A 14,727-nucleotide genomic window follows, 5' to 3' on the forward strand; every position below is an offset into this window, starting at 1 on the left:
CGGCCGTCGCGTGCACTACCTTTGTAGTGCTGCGCACATCCATTGGCCGTCGCGGCCCCGCCCTCTGAATAGAACGTTCCACACTAGCGCGGAACGTTCGACACAGCTAAGGGGGTAAACTGTGTCTTTTCATTGGTCAGTAGGCTGAGTAGTCCCTCCTTATTACCTTATTACCGCCTTTTAACCTCCCATAAGGGCTGTCCCTCTTGTGTTATTACTTGGTAGGCTTTAATTGCAGCCTCCCAGCACCATTTTCTGAAACCGCTTTGTTGCGGGCAGGACACGCTCTCCTGCACAGCTTTTTAATAACTCGCCTCGGCGCCCGCTTCATGAACGTCGCTCTATTGCTTTTAAATATGCTCCGTCCCAATCAAACCCCCCGCCCCCTCCTGTTGCACAGACTCCACGCTTCAATGCAGATGCATCCTTCAAGTGGCATTGTTAATGCTATTTTTCTTGTAAAGCGCCCTATACCGCGCTTTCACTTTAATGGCGGCCGCGCACCTTTCTTTAGACTAGCTGTGTCTAAAGAAGGGAGTGTGGCCGACATTAAATTAAAAGCGCAGTTATTGTCATTTACAGTGCCTATAGGTTAAACTCTCACAAATGCAAGACCGATTGCATTGCAAATGCTTGTTTTTCTTTCCGCCCTCTGGTGGCCAGGTACTGTGTGCATATCACTAAAAAAATGATGAGGAGGGGTGCAAGTGAGTATATATTTCTCGCTTGTCCGCGTGTGTGTTTTCATTTTTTATCTCACAGTTGCCCCACAGCTGAATCTACCTCTCTCTAATGGGTTTTAGTTACAGACTTTGCATGGCCCCGTCTGTTCCGCAGAAGCCCTCCAACAGAAGTGCAACTTAGAGACTGAAGTCTGGGACATGCATTCTCCCTTGAATACAGGACACTGGAATCTTTATTTTGCAGACCTCACACTGATATTTGCATTGGGTACATGAACTCACCGGGGGACAAAATGATAATGTAAAGTGTGACCTGCAGGTGCAGACATGACTCACTCTGCAGGAGGCATGTTACCCTGTGCTACTGAGCTCACACGTCCTCTGCAACACTAGCTTAAGACACGCCCTCTGCCTCGGCTTCTGACTAGGGCTCAGGTGTCACTTCCCATAAACCCCCAGAATCAATCATTGCCAGAAGAGAGCTGTGTTTCTGTGTGCAAAAATTAGGCTAAGTCCATCCATTTCATGATTCTAATTTCTGACCATTAGTTGAGGAGTAAGCTCTCCGGACGCAGGAGTGCCCAGGGCCCCACAGCTGGCAGTGGCAATATGTGACTTGGTCGCTCGCTGGGCATGATCCAGGAGGGCAGCGGAGTTTGACACCTGAGTCCTGGTTCTGGCACGAAGCCGCAGCTGCAGGCCCTCACCTGGGTCCTTCTGTTTGGACAGATCTTGGGCACTGTAGCAGAACCCGGACAGGTAGGGGACCTGTGCTTACGTAGATAGATACACTTGAGTAAAGACAGAGGGATATTGAAACCGTAGCTCGTATGTTTAGTAAAATATTTCAAGATCTGCCTATATGGAGACGACACAGTGTACTATCTATGCTTAACGTGAGTAGACATTACATAGACGTATTCTGAATACTGTAACATGGGAATATTGAGGTTCGAGGCATGTGGGCTGCTGAATTCATATCTATAGCATAGATCGCCGCCTAGTGTTGGGTCCGGATGATTGCACATTGTTGTCCTGGAAGAGTCTTCGAAGTATCACGAGATAGGTGGCTCCTCCCCTGGACTACAGTGCGCATGGGCATCGACTCCATCCCCAGATTGTTTTTTTCCGCCATTGGGTTCGGATGTACTTTCTTTCTCTCCAGTTCGGAATCGACAATATTCTCGAGGCCAAAAGGCCTTTTTCTCTTCTCGTCGGTATTGTTTGCGTTCGGTGCCCTGTTCTGTTTGGACTCGCCTCCCGAGTTTGACATCCAGGGAGTCGCGTGACTCTTTGGTGCTCGAGGCCCAGTCAACGCAGCAAGACCCTCGACGACGCAACATGGAACGGAGCCCGTTCAAGAAGTGTCCCGTGTGCGGATCGAAGTACCCACACATCGACGTCCACCCGGTGTGCAACAAGTGCCTGTCGCCGGACCACGATGAAGCCAACTGTTTGGCTTGTTCCCGGTTTCGTTCGAAGAAAACTATTCGGCTTCGGCGCGTGGCGCGCATGGAGGCCCGGCAGTCGGCCCCGGCACCGGTGGACATCTTCGACAGCGGAGCAGCGGACGAACACGATGTTCAGCTGCAGATTTCACCTCCAGCGGAAGAAATCGACTACGACTATCAAGTGGATGTCGAAGGCCTACCCGTACAAGAAGTCGTCGACGAGGTAGGAGACGACGATGAGGCCTATGGGGCCATGGAAGATAGCTCAGAGGAAGAGCTATGTCCCGTTCGAACACTTACGAAGGCTCAGGTCGAGGGATCGCCTATCGGCCTTACCCAAGACCTTCTATCAAAATCCACGGCCCCGCCTCCCGGCCCGGCTACTTCGACGGAGCCGCCATTACCGAAAACGAAACAGAAAGTGAAACCTTCGGTGTCCACACTACCTAAAGTGGTTCAAACGCCTTCGAAACCGAAACCTTCTGCTCCACCGTCGACACCCTCGTCTTCCGAGGTGTCGGACCAGCCCAGGCCGAAGAAGCCTGTCGACCCGGCGATGTCGGTGAAATCCGTCCAGCCAAAGCAGACCAAAGGCGTCGAGCAGAAGCCCAAGAAGGCCGTCGAGCCACAGTTGAGCAAGGGCGTCGAGCAGAAGTCCAGAACGGGCGTCGAGCCGGAGCCAAGCAAAGGCGCAAAGCCGAGGGCCGCAAAGGGCGTCGAGCCGAAGACCAGCAAGGGCATCGAGCCAAAGATTGGTGCCCCTAAAGCGGCTGCCCAGGACGCCAACACGATCAAGCCTCGGACCGAACAGGCCAAGTCATCGACGCTCGAGTCTTCACACGTTGGTGGACCGAGGTCGTCTGTCATGTCGGCGAAGCCGTCCGCTTCCTTCACAAAGCAGGTCTCGGACTCCCTCAAGCGTATCAGGGACAAGGCTTCGGCAGAAGACCCCAAGACACCTTCCGCACCGAAGCAGTCGGTCCCCACCTCCAAGTCATCGACGCCAATCCTCTTCACGTTGTGGCCGAAGGTGGCACCGAAGGCCTTCGCACCACGGGCGGCGCCCTAGGCGAACTTGCAGACTGCTGTGGGGTCGACGCCTACTCTCCCGGCTGGGGGCTTAAAGCATCGACCACCATTAATGGAGGAACAGTCGGAACGTTTCATCGATGCCGACACTGGGAAGCTTACGCTTTACAAGCGGAAAATTACGGCGGCGACGCCTTTGGAGTCGTACACCATTCCTTTAAAGCGCAAAAAGCCTGCTTCGGATTCACCGGTCTTGGTCGAACCACTGACTCCTCGGACTCAGAGAGTTGCCACGCCCTCGCCAACTTATTCAGATGCCGGGGATGCTGGGGATCAGGATGAGGAATACAGCTTCCCGGCCCACACAGATCCTGATGAACAACAGGACGCATGGGTGGACACAGGTGACCAGGGCGATCAGCAACCCGCCCTTGACCCTCAGATATACAATGTCAAGACCTCTCTCACTGAAGATTCTGCGGCATTCAATGCCTTGATTGAAAGGGCGGCAAAGAACCACGACGTTGAACTGCATGCTGACCCTGTGGAGGTGGACTTCCTCTTTGACACTTTTTCAACAGCTGAAAAGACTGTGAAAACCCTCCCAATGCTAAAAGGGGTCCTCAAACATGCTGCGGACATCTTCAAAGAGCACACACGGGCAAGGGTGGTCAACCCTAGAATTGAGAAAAAATACCAACCGGCACCTGGCGATCCCACCTACATCAAGGGACAGTTGCCATTGGACTCCCTGGTCGTTTCTAATGCCCGCAAAAGGGCGAATTCGCAAACCACAGGTGAAGCTCCTTCCCCGGACAAAGAGTCCAAAGTGCTAGAAGCATCGGGAAAGAGAGTAGCAGCTCAGGCTGCCAATATCTGGCGTATCTCTAACACGCAGGCACTCTTGGCTCGGTACGACAGGGCACACTACGACACACTAGAGTTCCTGTTGCAACGTCTCCCAGACCAATATAAGGAGGCTGCGGAGATGCTTATCCAGGAAGGGAAGCTCATCTCCAACGCTTCAATTAAGTGTGCACTAGACGTTGCGGACACTGCAGCCAGGGCGCTTAACACCAGTGTGATGTTAAGACGGCAAGCACGGCTCAGAATCTCCGGATTTAAGCCTGAGATCCAAACTACCATCCTCAACCAGCCAGTTAACCCTGACAGATTATTTGGTCCTGAGGTGGATACCACCTTGGAAAAAATAAAAAAGGATACAGAGACTGCGAAGTCCATGGGAGCTCTCCAATCCCAACAGTTTCGGGGGAGCACTTTTCGTCGCTCAGGCAATAGGGGTGTTTCCAGAGGCCAAATGTCCCAGCAAACAATTCAATAAAGGTGGGGCGCAATCCTCTTACCCCAAACAAAATAGAGGAGGTTATCGGGGCAACAACGCCAAGGGCAGAGGCAGGGGCAACAACAACTCCCGTTCCTCCGCCTCCAACAAACAGTGACGCCCTGTCACTGCCCCCTGACCATTCCACACCTGTCGGGGGGAGACTCCAGCAGTTCCTGCCAGTCTGGAAATCCATCACCACAGACAGGTGGGTCAGGAAACTTATCCAGTTCGGTTATTGTTTGGAGCTCACATCCACTCCACCCAACATACCACCAAAACACCGTCCTATGTCCACAGAGCATTTGCACTTATTGCAGCAGGAGGTTCTTGTCATGCTGCAAAAGGGCGCTATAGAGCTCGTGCCAGCGGAGGAGGAAGGCACAGGGGTGTACTCCCTGTACTTCTTGATCCCAAAGAAGGACGGGTCCCTCAGGCCTATTCTCGACCTCCAGCCCCTAAACCAATACATCCTCTCGGAACACTTCCACATGCTAACGCTGCAGCAGGTTCTTCCGTTACTCACTCAGGGGGACTTTTTCGCAACCTTGGACCTCAAGGATGCTTACTTCCACATTCCACTCCATCCATCACACAAAAAATACCTCAGATTCACCATTCAAAATCGGCATTATCAATTCAAGGTCCTTCCTTTCGAAGTGACCACGGCCCCCAGAGTGTTCACCAAATGTCTAGCAACAGTGGCGGCGCACCTCAGGAGACAACACATCCATGTCTACCCTTATCTGGACGACTGGCTGGTTCAGGCAAAGTCGGCCCAGCAGTGCGCCGCCGACATGTCCCACACCATTCACCTTCTTCACAGTCTGGGCTTCTCCCTAAACTATCCAAAGTCGCACCTTCAGCCGGCCCATGTGCGGCAATATCTAGGTGCAACAATCAATACTCTGGCAGCCACGGCTCAGCCAACTTCGGCGCGGATCAACAACATCCAGTCGCTAATCCAACAGTTCAAACCGCAACACTCGCTTCCTGCGAGAGTGTTTATGCAGTTGATAGGCATGATGGCCTCCTGCATTTTCATAGTCCCGCACGCGCGGTTACATATGCGTCCGCTCCAGGAATGCTTAGCGCATCAGTGGAATCAGGCTCAGGGACAGTTGAAAGACCTAGTGTTGGTCACCGGTCGGGCATACAACTCTCTGCATTGGTGGAATCCACACAACCTTTGCAAGGCCCGACTGTTCCAAGAGCCTATCCCACAGATCATCCTGACGGCGGACGCGTCTCTCCAGGGATGGGGAGCTCATGTACTCCACTACACAGTGCAGGGACTATGGACAATACAGCAAAAGAAGATGCACATCAACTACCTAGAACTGATGGCAATCTTCATGGCACTGAAAGCGTTCAAAGTACATCTGTGCAACAAGGTCGTGTTGATCCGGACGGACAACATGACAGCCATGTACTACATCCAGAAGCAGGGAGGTACACACTCTCCACAGTTGTCTCATCTGGCTCAGAGCATGTGGAAGTGGGCCATTCAGAGGAACATCTTCCTCATGGCGGAACACCTCCCAGGCACAGACAATCAAATGGCGGACCTGCTCAGCAGGTACAGCCACCAGATGCACGAGTGGGAGATACATCCATTAGTACTCCGCCCATACTTCCAGCAGTGGGGTCATCCACAGATAGACCTGTTCGCCACAAGGGAAAACGCAAAATGCCAAAGCTTTGCCGCCAGGTTCCCTCACCCACAGTCGCAAGGCAATGCGATATGGATGAACTGGTCTGGCAGATTTGCGTACGCTTTTCCCCCAGCACCTCTCATACCGCTGGTGGCAAGAAAGCTAATACAACACTCGATGACACTCATCCTGGTTGCTCCAACGTGGGCACGCCAGCCATGGTACACCACGTTTCTAGAACTCTCCGTGGTACCGCATCAAAGGCTACACCTCACGCCCAAGCTTTTGACGCAGAGCCATGGCGACATTCAGCATCCAGATCCGCAACAGCTCAACCTGGCGATCTGGCTCCTGAAGTCTTAGAGTTTGGCTACCTTGACTTGCCTCCTGAATGCATGGATATCATACCGGAGGCAAGAAAGCCCACCACCAGAGCCTGCTATGCGGCAAAATGGAAGCGGTTTGTCATTTACTGTGCGACACACAACATCAACCCGCTAGATGCATCCACTCCCAACATCATCTGCTATTTGTTACATCTTTACAGATGCAATCTAGCATACGCTTCCATCAGGATACACTTATCCGCCATAGCGGCTTATCTCCAGAACAGGCAGCATCTCTCCGTTTTCAGAGTGCCTGCCATTAAAGCCTTCCTAGAAGGCCTGAAGCGGGTCATCCCTCCCAGAACCCCGCCAGCTCCTGTATGGAACCTCAATTTGGTCCTCACCAGGTTGATGGGCCCACCTTTTGAGCCTCTACATTCATGTGAGATTCAGTTCTTGACATGGAAAGTGGCTTTTCTCATTGCCATTACGTCTCTGCGACGTGTTAGTGAGCTACAGGCGCTCACTGTACAAGAGCCATTCATTCAAATTCACTCCGACAGGGTGGTGCTGCGCACTAACCCTAAATTTCTTCCTAAAGTGGTTTCGCAGTTCCATGTCAATCAGACCATTGAACTGCCCGCATTCTTTCAAAACCCAGAAACAGTTGCCGAAAGAATGCTCCACACTCTAGATGTCAAACGAGCCTTTATGTACTACATCGATAGGACCAAAGACTTTAGGAAAACACAACAACTCTTTGTTGCCTTCTCAGCCCAGCACAAAGGCAACCCCATTTCCAAAGCAGGTATAGCCAGGTGGATCGTTAAGTGCATTCAGATTTGCTATCACAAGGCTAAGCGCACTTTAACGGTCCCCCCAAGAGCCCACTCCACCCGAAAGTTGGGGGCCTCTATGGCTTTCCTTGGTAATATCCCTTTGGAAGATATTTGCAGAGCAGCCACATGTCTACACCACACACATTTACTAAACATTACTGTGTAGATGTGCACTCCAAGCAGCAAGCAGCTGTAGGGCAGGCTGTTCTTAAAACGCTTTTTCAGACTTCTGCAGCTGGCACAGGCGGCCGCCGTTAAAGGAGGGACTGCTATTTTTTCTATGCTATAGATATGAATTCAGCAGCCCACATGCCTCAAACTGAATATGCTACTTACCAGTATGCATCTGTTCTTGGCATGTAGGGCTGCTGACATTCATATCGCCCGCCCTCCTCCCCGGCGCCTGTAGCGGCTGCAGACTTTTTAACACTTACTCTTAGCATGGCCATCGCTTACACTATTACACTCCATCTTTGCCACAATGGCTAAAAACAATCTGGGGATGGAGTCGATGCCCATGCGCACTGTAGTCCAGGGGAGGAGCCACCTATCTCGTGATACTTCAAAGACTCTTCCAGGACAACAATGTGCAATCATCCGGACCCAACACTAGGCGGCGATCTATGCTATAGATATGAATGTCAGCAGCCCTACATGCCAAGAACAGATGCATACTGGTAAGTAGCATATTCATTACCAGTACTTATATGGAAGCATTACATATTTAAAACATGTCTATATATTTCTTTCTCCTACATTACCAACTGGCAGAACACCCACTCACACACCCAGTCACAGACCCACTCAGACACACACCCACCTACTCACAGATCCACCCAAACACTCGCACACTCAGACTCACTCACCCACAGCCAATCACACACACACACACACTCACTCACCCAATCAGACACTCACACACCCACCCACCCAATCACTCACACACTCACAGACACACACACACACACACACTTACAGACACACCCACCCACTTACAGACAGTTACACCCCCACTCACAGAGCCACTCATACACACACTCACAGAGCCTCTCAAACACTCGCACTCCAAGTCAAGACACACACACACACACACACACACACACAAACACACACACACACACACACACACACACACACACACACACACACCCCCCCCCTACAAACAGACCCACTAAGACATTCTCACTCCCACTCAGACACTCATACACCCGCTCTGACAGTCACACAGATACTCCCATACAGGTACAGGTACAGGTACAGGTACAGGTACAGGTACAGGTACAGGTACAGCCGCGCGTGGTGCAGTGTTAGGTGCCTGTCGGGGAGTTGGCTGCAGTCCCTGCAGCCAACCCCAACTGTGCCCAGCCAAGGTCACGCTTGGTGCAGTGTTTGGTGCCTATGGGGGGGGTTGGCAGCAGGTCAGGCCCTGTGGCCAACCCCCGGCTATGTGTGGCGAGGGTTGGATTAACATAAGGTAATTTAATATTACTTTACTAAATAAAAAAATTCTCTGAAAAAAACAAACGTTTAAGGGATGTTAAACTTAGGAAATAGAATTTAAAAACCTTAGAAATTCATTAAAAACAAAGGTTAGAGGAATGTTTTAGTTAGGTTAAGATTTTATACCCATAAAACCTTAGAAATTCAACAGTTAGAGTTCTACTTATATCAAGACACTATAACTCTCTCCCTTGCCATGCACTCCTACTTACCCCACATATTACATCAGTAATTACATCTTCTGTGACATCATTCATAATATAACTACAAATTTGGCACAAAAATTTGTGATGAGAAAACTGTGCATGGCGGGGACGAGGGTTATAGTTAACGGAGAGCACCAATTATAGTGTCTTGAGATAAGTACAACTTGTAACTGTTGAATTTCTTTTTGTGCATGTAAAATCTGAACTTCTGATTTCTAAGGTGTTTAAAATTCTATTTCCTAGCATAACATCCATGTAACCATTGTGTATGTGTGTGTGTGTATTTGTGTGTGTGTATGTATGTATGTGTATATATATATATATATATATATATATATATATATATATATATATATATATATACGCAATAAACCTTCCTCGGAAGGAAAAAACGGGCCACACTCCCGAAATGATGATTTTACACTTTTTATTTGGTTTTAATTGTCATTAAGTAAGGGCTTTCAAGCGTGTTAGATCGACGCGTTTCGATGTTACCAAACACCTTGTTCACGATCACCTGGGCCCACAACCATTCACCCTTGAAATATTCAGAATGCAATGAAGTCATTTCCTATTTAGGTGGTCCCCTTGCACTCTGGAAAATGTAGTTTCCAATTATTCTGTTTGTTTCTTTCACGAATGTGTTAAGTTGTATTCTTGTTGGAAAGTTAATCAGTTTATCTCCTCAAACTGTTTAAAACGTGTTGCGTCATTTTTTTATCTCTTTTTTTTATATATCTCCTTTTTATTCATTTGTCTCCTCTCATGTTTCAGTTCACTAGCTTCTTTGGTTCTGTTTTTTCTTTTTTTCTTCATTTTTTCAACAGTTACTTTATTGTCCCATATTTTACTGAAATCTTTATATATTCTCATATATACACCCCTCCAGTGGGGCTAATAATCATTCCTCTTATTCAGCCATTAGATAAACTGATGAAGTTTCCAACAAGAATACAACTTAACACAGAAACAAACAGAATAATTGGAAACTACATGTTCCAGAGTGCAAGGGCCCACCTAAAGAGGAAATGACATCATTGCATTCTGAATATTTTAAGGGTGAATATGATCAAGGGCTCCGTGTAGCACGAAACGCGTTGTGGCGGCAACTAGCACCAAATAAAAAAGAACTGAAGTACATATTTAAGTGGAGTCCGTTCTGTTTTCTTTATTAAAGCATCAATGGAAAAGTTTTTTTGAAATATATATATATATATATATTTATATATATATATATTTATATTACCTACTGGCGGTCGCCAGTAGGTATATATAGTTAGGATTTTTTCTCTATGGGATTTTTGAAAATTCTATGTCTAATAACTTTGGCGTTTGTGGACGGAATTGGCTGAAATTTTCAGGAAAATGGCACATTTTGTTTCTGAGCAGCCCCTGAAAATTGGGGGGGGGGTTCGTCCAGGGGGGGTCGAGAAAAAAGGGGGGTCCCAAAACGTGTTTTTAACATTGAGTTTTCCATAGGGCGGTTGGCCTCACTTTTAGCCCGAACGGCTGAATGGATTTGCACGAAACTTGGCAAAATTGTAGGGACTGGTAGCCCGATGTGCCTTTGCTAGGTCTCAATATATGTGCTTCAGTGGATTTTGAGAAATTAACGTTCAAAAAAAGATATATATCTGTAACAGCGCACCGCTTCGCGTACTTTTCGCGTTACGGAGCTTTGCGAAGCGAAGCTGATTGGCTCTCCGGTGTCTGTAAACATTCCAAACAGTCCGTAGCGGCCGCCATCTTGTCTCTCGGTAGGATCGAGAGACAAGAGGAGGCCAAAGCGAAGGGGCAAATGACCATAAGGGGGCATAGTAGATCCTCGCTGACCCCCTAGGTTTGATGTGGAGGTTTTAAAAGGGCCCCGCGGGGCAAAAAAAAAAAATAATAATAATAATCGAACGGCTGAATGGATTTGCACGAAACTTGGTAAAATATTAGGGACTGGTAGCCCGATGTGCCTTTGCTAGGTCTCAATATATGTGCTTCAGTGCATTTTGAGAAATTAACGTTCAAAAACAAGATATATATCTGTAACAGCGCTCCGCTTCGCGGAGATAAAATTATATCTGTATTACCTAGCTGTTGCTAACACCAGTTAGCGACGGCTAGTAGGAGATAGCGACCATCTTGGGCCCCACTTTGCATGTGAGTGATATTTATCACTAATGACATGCAAAGTGGGCATGCCAAGATGTTAGCGACTGGAAACAGTCGCTAACATCGCTATCTCCTATTATCAACTTTTGGAAATATTCGAGATAAGCGCGAATATCTCCAAAAAGTAACAGCTGCCCTGAGCAGTTCTTAGCCATGTTATCCAATGGGAGGTGGATAACATGGCTAAGAGCATTAGCTCGGTAATGCATGAATATCGCTGAGTTTTCAGCGATATTAATGCATTGCGGTCGTTTTTTATCGTATTTGCGATAAACCTTGATAATAGCAAGGTTTATCTGCGATAATTTCTGACGGTAAAAAAATCTTTGCAATGCATCGTTAGGGATAAATATCGCTTAACTTTGGTAATATGCCCCAACGTCTGTTAACGTTCGATTCGAAGGAAATCAGGAAGTGTTGAAAAACATTGTCTGCGCCATCTTGTCTTTTTTCAAATGCCACACTTTTGTCGTGCACGGCAGCCATTTTAGATGCCTTGACCAGACCCACTCTGTGCACGCTGTCGATCCTTAGCATGGCTCCCCACCCTCGCAAGCATCTCACCCAGGCAGTGGTCACCCCCGCTCTCTGTCTTATGCATGGGTAATAAACCTCCCCCCATCTGCGCTGCTCTTCCCTGAGAATCACACCCTGTGCCCGCCCGACACCTCCCTTTCGACCTATTCACTACCGCACCCTCTGACACTCCTTTTCCTCTGTGTCCGATTGTCCAGGCCGGTCCTAGGCTATCAGCTAGCCCTGCAGATGTAGTTTATGGCCACAGCTGTAAAGAATCACCCCTCTTCAAAGGAGTTATAGTAGATCAAGGCCCACACTCGATGAGATCCGTCACAGCAGAAGCGTTGCTATTATCTGAAAACCATCCTGTATTGTGATTGGGGAGGGGACCGAGCGTGAAGCGGAAGATTCCAGGGATGACTCTTTGTACATCAAAGTTTTTACAATTATGTGTCACATTAAAAATATATAGCACTCCGACAAAGTAGTAAGATTATAAAACTTTAATAATTTATAAATTATATACAAGAAAACAAAAATAGTAATAACATATAAACATTTTTAGGGAAAAACAACGAAGTAGCGGTCGGCTGTGCGAATAGTCCCAACGCAGCACAACGTCCAGATTTCCGGCGTGGGGCGTCGCGGGGGGTGGGTCATCAGTAGCAAACTGTTGTGCGAATAGTTCCAAGGCAGCAGAACGCGCCGAAATCTAGATGACACGAAAGTGATGTCTAGTAAGTTGCCACCCAGCAAATAACGGCGTGGGGCGTCGCGGGGGGTGGGTCATCAGTAGCAAACTGTTGTGCGAATAGTTCCAAGGCAGCAGAACGATGGCACCAAGGTGATGTCCAGTAAGTTGCCGCACTGGTTTTGGTATCCTACAATGCTGCTCCGAATAACGGCGTGGGGCGTCCCGGGGGAGGCGGCGTGAACGGGCCTCTCCAGCTGGAGTGTCATCTGTTGTAGTGGGGCGCCCCTTTACCGTTTCAGTTGCCATTCCGTCCGTTTTTGGTCCACTGTGTCAAAAGCCGCAATTCAGCTGAGTTGCGCCCACTCTTGCGGTGCAGCGATAGGCGGCTGTCACAGGACTCTCAAAATGGCGGCAGGCTCTTTCCTTTTTGGGCCTGGTCCACTGAAATGGCCCTGGGACACCTTGGAAATCGGACGCTTGTCTGCTAGGTCTTGGACCCCATTCTCGAAAGCGTCCCCTCCGCCTTGAGAATTCATAAAAAGTTTTGGGGGCCCCGACTCCTGCAGGCTTCTGGTGGGGAGCGGCTGCCATGATTGCTCGCGGAATGACCACGACGGAGCTACGAGATGGTGGTGCTCTCATGCTGACGCCAGTTTAGTCTGAAACATCCAGAAACAAGGTGGGGCTTTCATCGTTTGGGGAAAAAAAAAAGTTTTCATCCAATGAAAAGTGTTGTTTTTAGGTCATATGATCAAGCCTTCCATCATTAGGAAACCAAAAGTAAAATGAACCAATGAAAAGTTTTATAAACAAGTCACATGACCTGTTATGCGGCATAGGGTATAAAATGCGGAGAAAATACGTTGGCACGTGAGGCGGCGTCAGTAGCGGACCGATGTGCGAATAGGCCGAAGGCAATACAACGCGCCAAGATCCGGATGGCACCGAGGTGGTGTCCAGCAAGTTGCAGCACTGGTGTGGCCATCCTACAATGCTGAAAGTCGGCGTGGGGCGCCCCGTTGGCCTGTGAGTTTGCGTCAGTAGCGGACCGATGTGTGAATGGGGCCGAAGGCAGTGCAACAATATTTTCGGAATAGAAGACACCACTAGGCGCTGAGATGCCAAGATCCGGATGGCACCGAGGTGGTGTGTAGCAAGTTGCCGCACTGGTGTGGCCATCCTACAATGCTGAAAGTCGGCGTGGGGCGCCCCGTTGGCCTGTGAGTTTGCGTCAGTAGCGGACCGATGTGCGAATGGGGCCAAAGGCAGCGCAACAATAGTTTCTGACTGACACCACAAGGCGCTGAGATGCCAAGATCCGGATGGCACCGAGGTGGTGTCATAGTTGAGAGTTCTGAGCAGCGGTTGTAACACTGTCTGAAGCTTATTTGCAGCTGCTGCAGCTTCACTACGCGTCAAGATCCGGATGGCACCGAGGTGGTGTCTAGTAAGGTGCACTGGTGTGGCCATCCTACAATGCTGAAAGTCGGCGTGGGGCGCCCCGTTGGCCTGTGAGTTTGCGTCAGTAGCGGACCGATGTGCGAATAGGCCGAAGGCAGCACAACGCGCCAAGATCCGGATGGCACCGAGATGGTGTCTAGCAAGTTGTGGCACTGGTGTGGCCATCGTACAATGGTAAAAGTCGGCGTGGGGCGCCCTGTTGGCCTGTGAGATGGTGTCAGTAGCGGACTGATGTGCGAATGGGGCCAAAGGCAGCGCAACAATATTTTCTGACTGACACCACAAGGCGCTGAGATGCCAAGATCCGGATGGCACCGAGGTGATGTCTAAGTTGCGGACTGATGTGCGAATGGGGCCAAAGGCAGCGTAACAATATTTTTTGTATGGAAGATACCACTAGGCGTTGAGATGCCAAGATTCGGATGGCACCGAGGTGATGTCTAGCAAGTTGCTGTACTGGTGTGGTCATCCTACAATGCTGAAACTCGGCGTGGGTCGCCCCATTAGCCTGTGAGATGGCGTCAGTAGCGGACCGATGTGCGAATAGGCCGAAGGCAGCACAACGCGCCAAGATCCGGATGTCACCTTGGTGGTTTCATAGTTGAGAGGCACTTCATCTGCAGTGGGGCGCCGAGATCCGGATGGCACCGAGGTGATGTCTAGCAAGTTGCTGTACTGGTGTGGTCATTCTACAATGCTGAAAGTCGGCGTGGGGCGCCCCATTAGCCTGTGAGATGGCGTCAGTAGCGGACTGATGTGCGAATGGGGCCAAAGGCAGCGCAACAATATTTTCTGAAGAGAAGACACCAAAAGGTGCTGACATTCCAAGATCCGGATGGCACCGAGGTGGTGTCTAGCA

General features: G+C 49.4%; 1 protein-coding gene across 15 annotated transcripts in view; it reads left to right on the forward strand.

Moving 5' to 3' along the window:
- The window catches only part of STXBP5 (syntaxin binding protein 5), a 1,512,194-nt gene that overhangs the window by 290,794 nt on the left and 1,206,673 nt on the right, over positions 1-14,727 (forward strand). The window lies entirely within an intron of this gene.

This window comes from Lissotriton helveticus, chromosome 6, assembly GCF_964261635.1.
Source record: "Lissotriton helveticus chromosome 6, aLisHel1.1, whole genome shotgun sequence".
Classification (NCBI taxonomy): domain Eukaryota; kingdom Metazoa; phylum Chordata; class Amphibia; order Caudata; family Salamandridae; genus Lissotriton; species Lissotriton helveticus.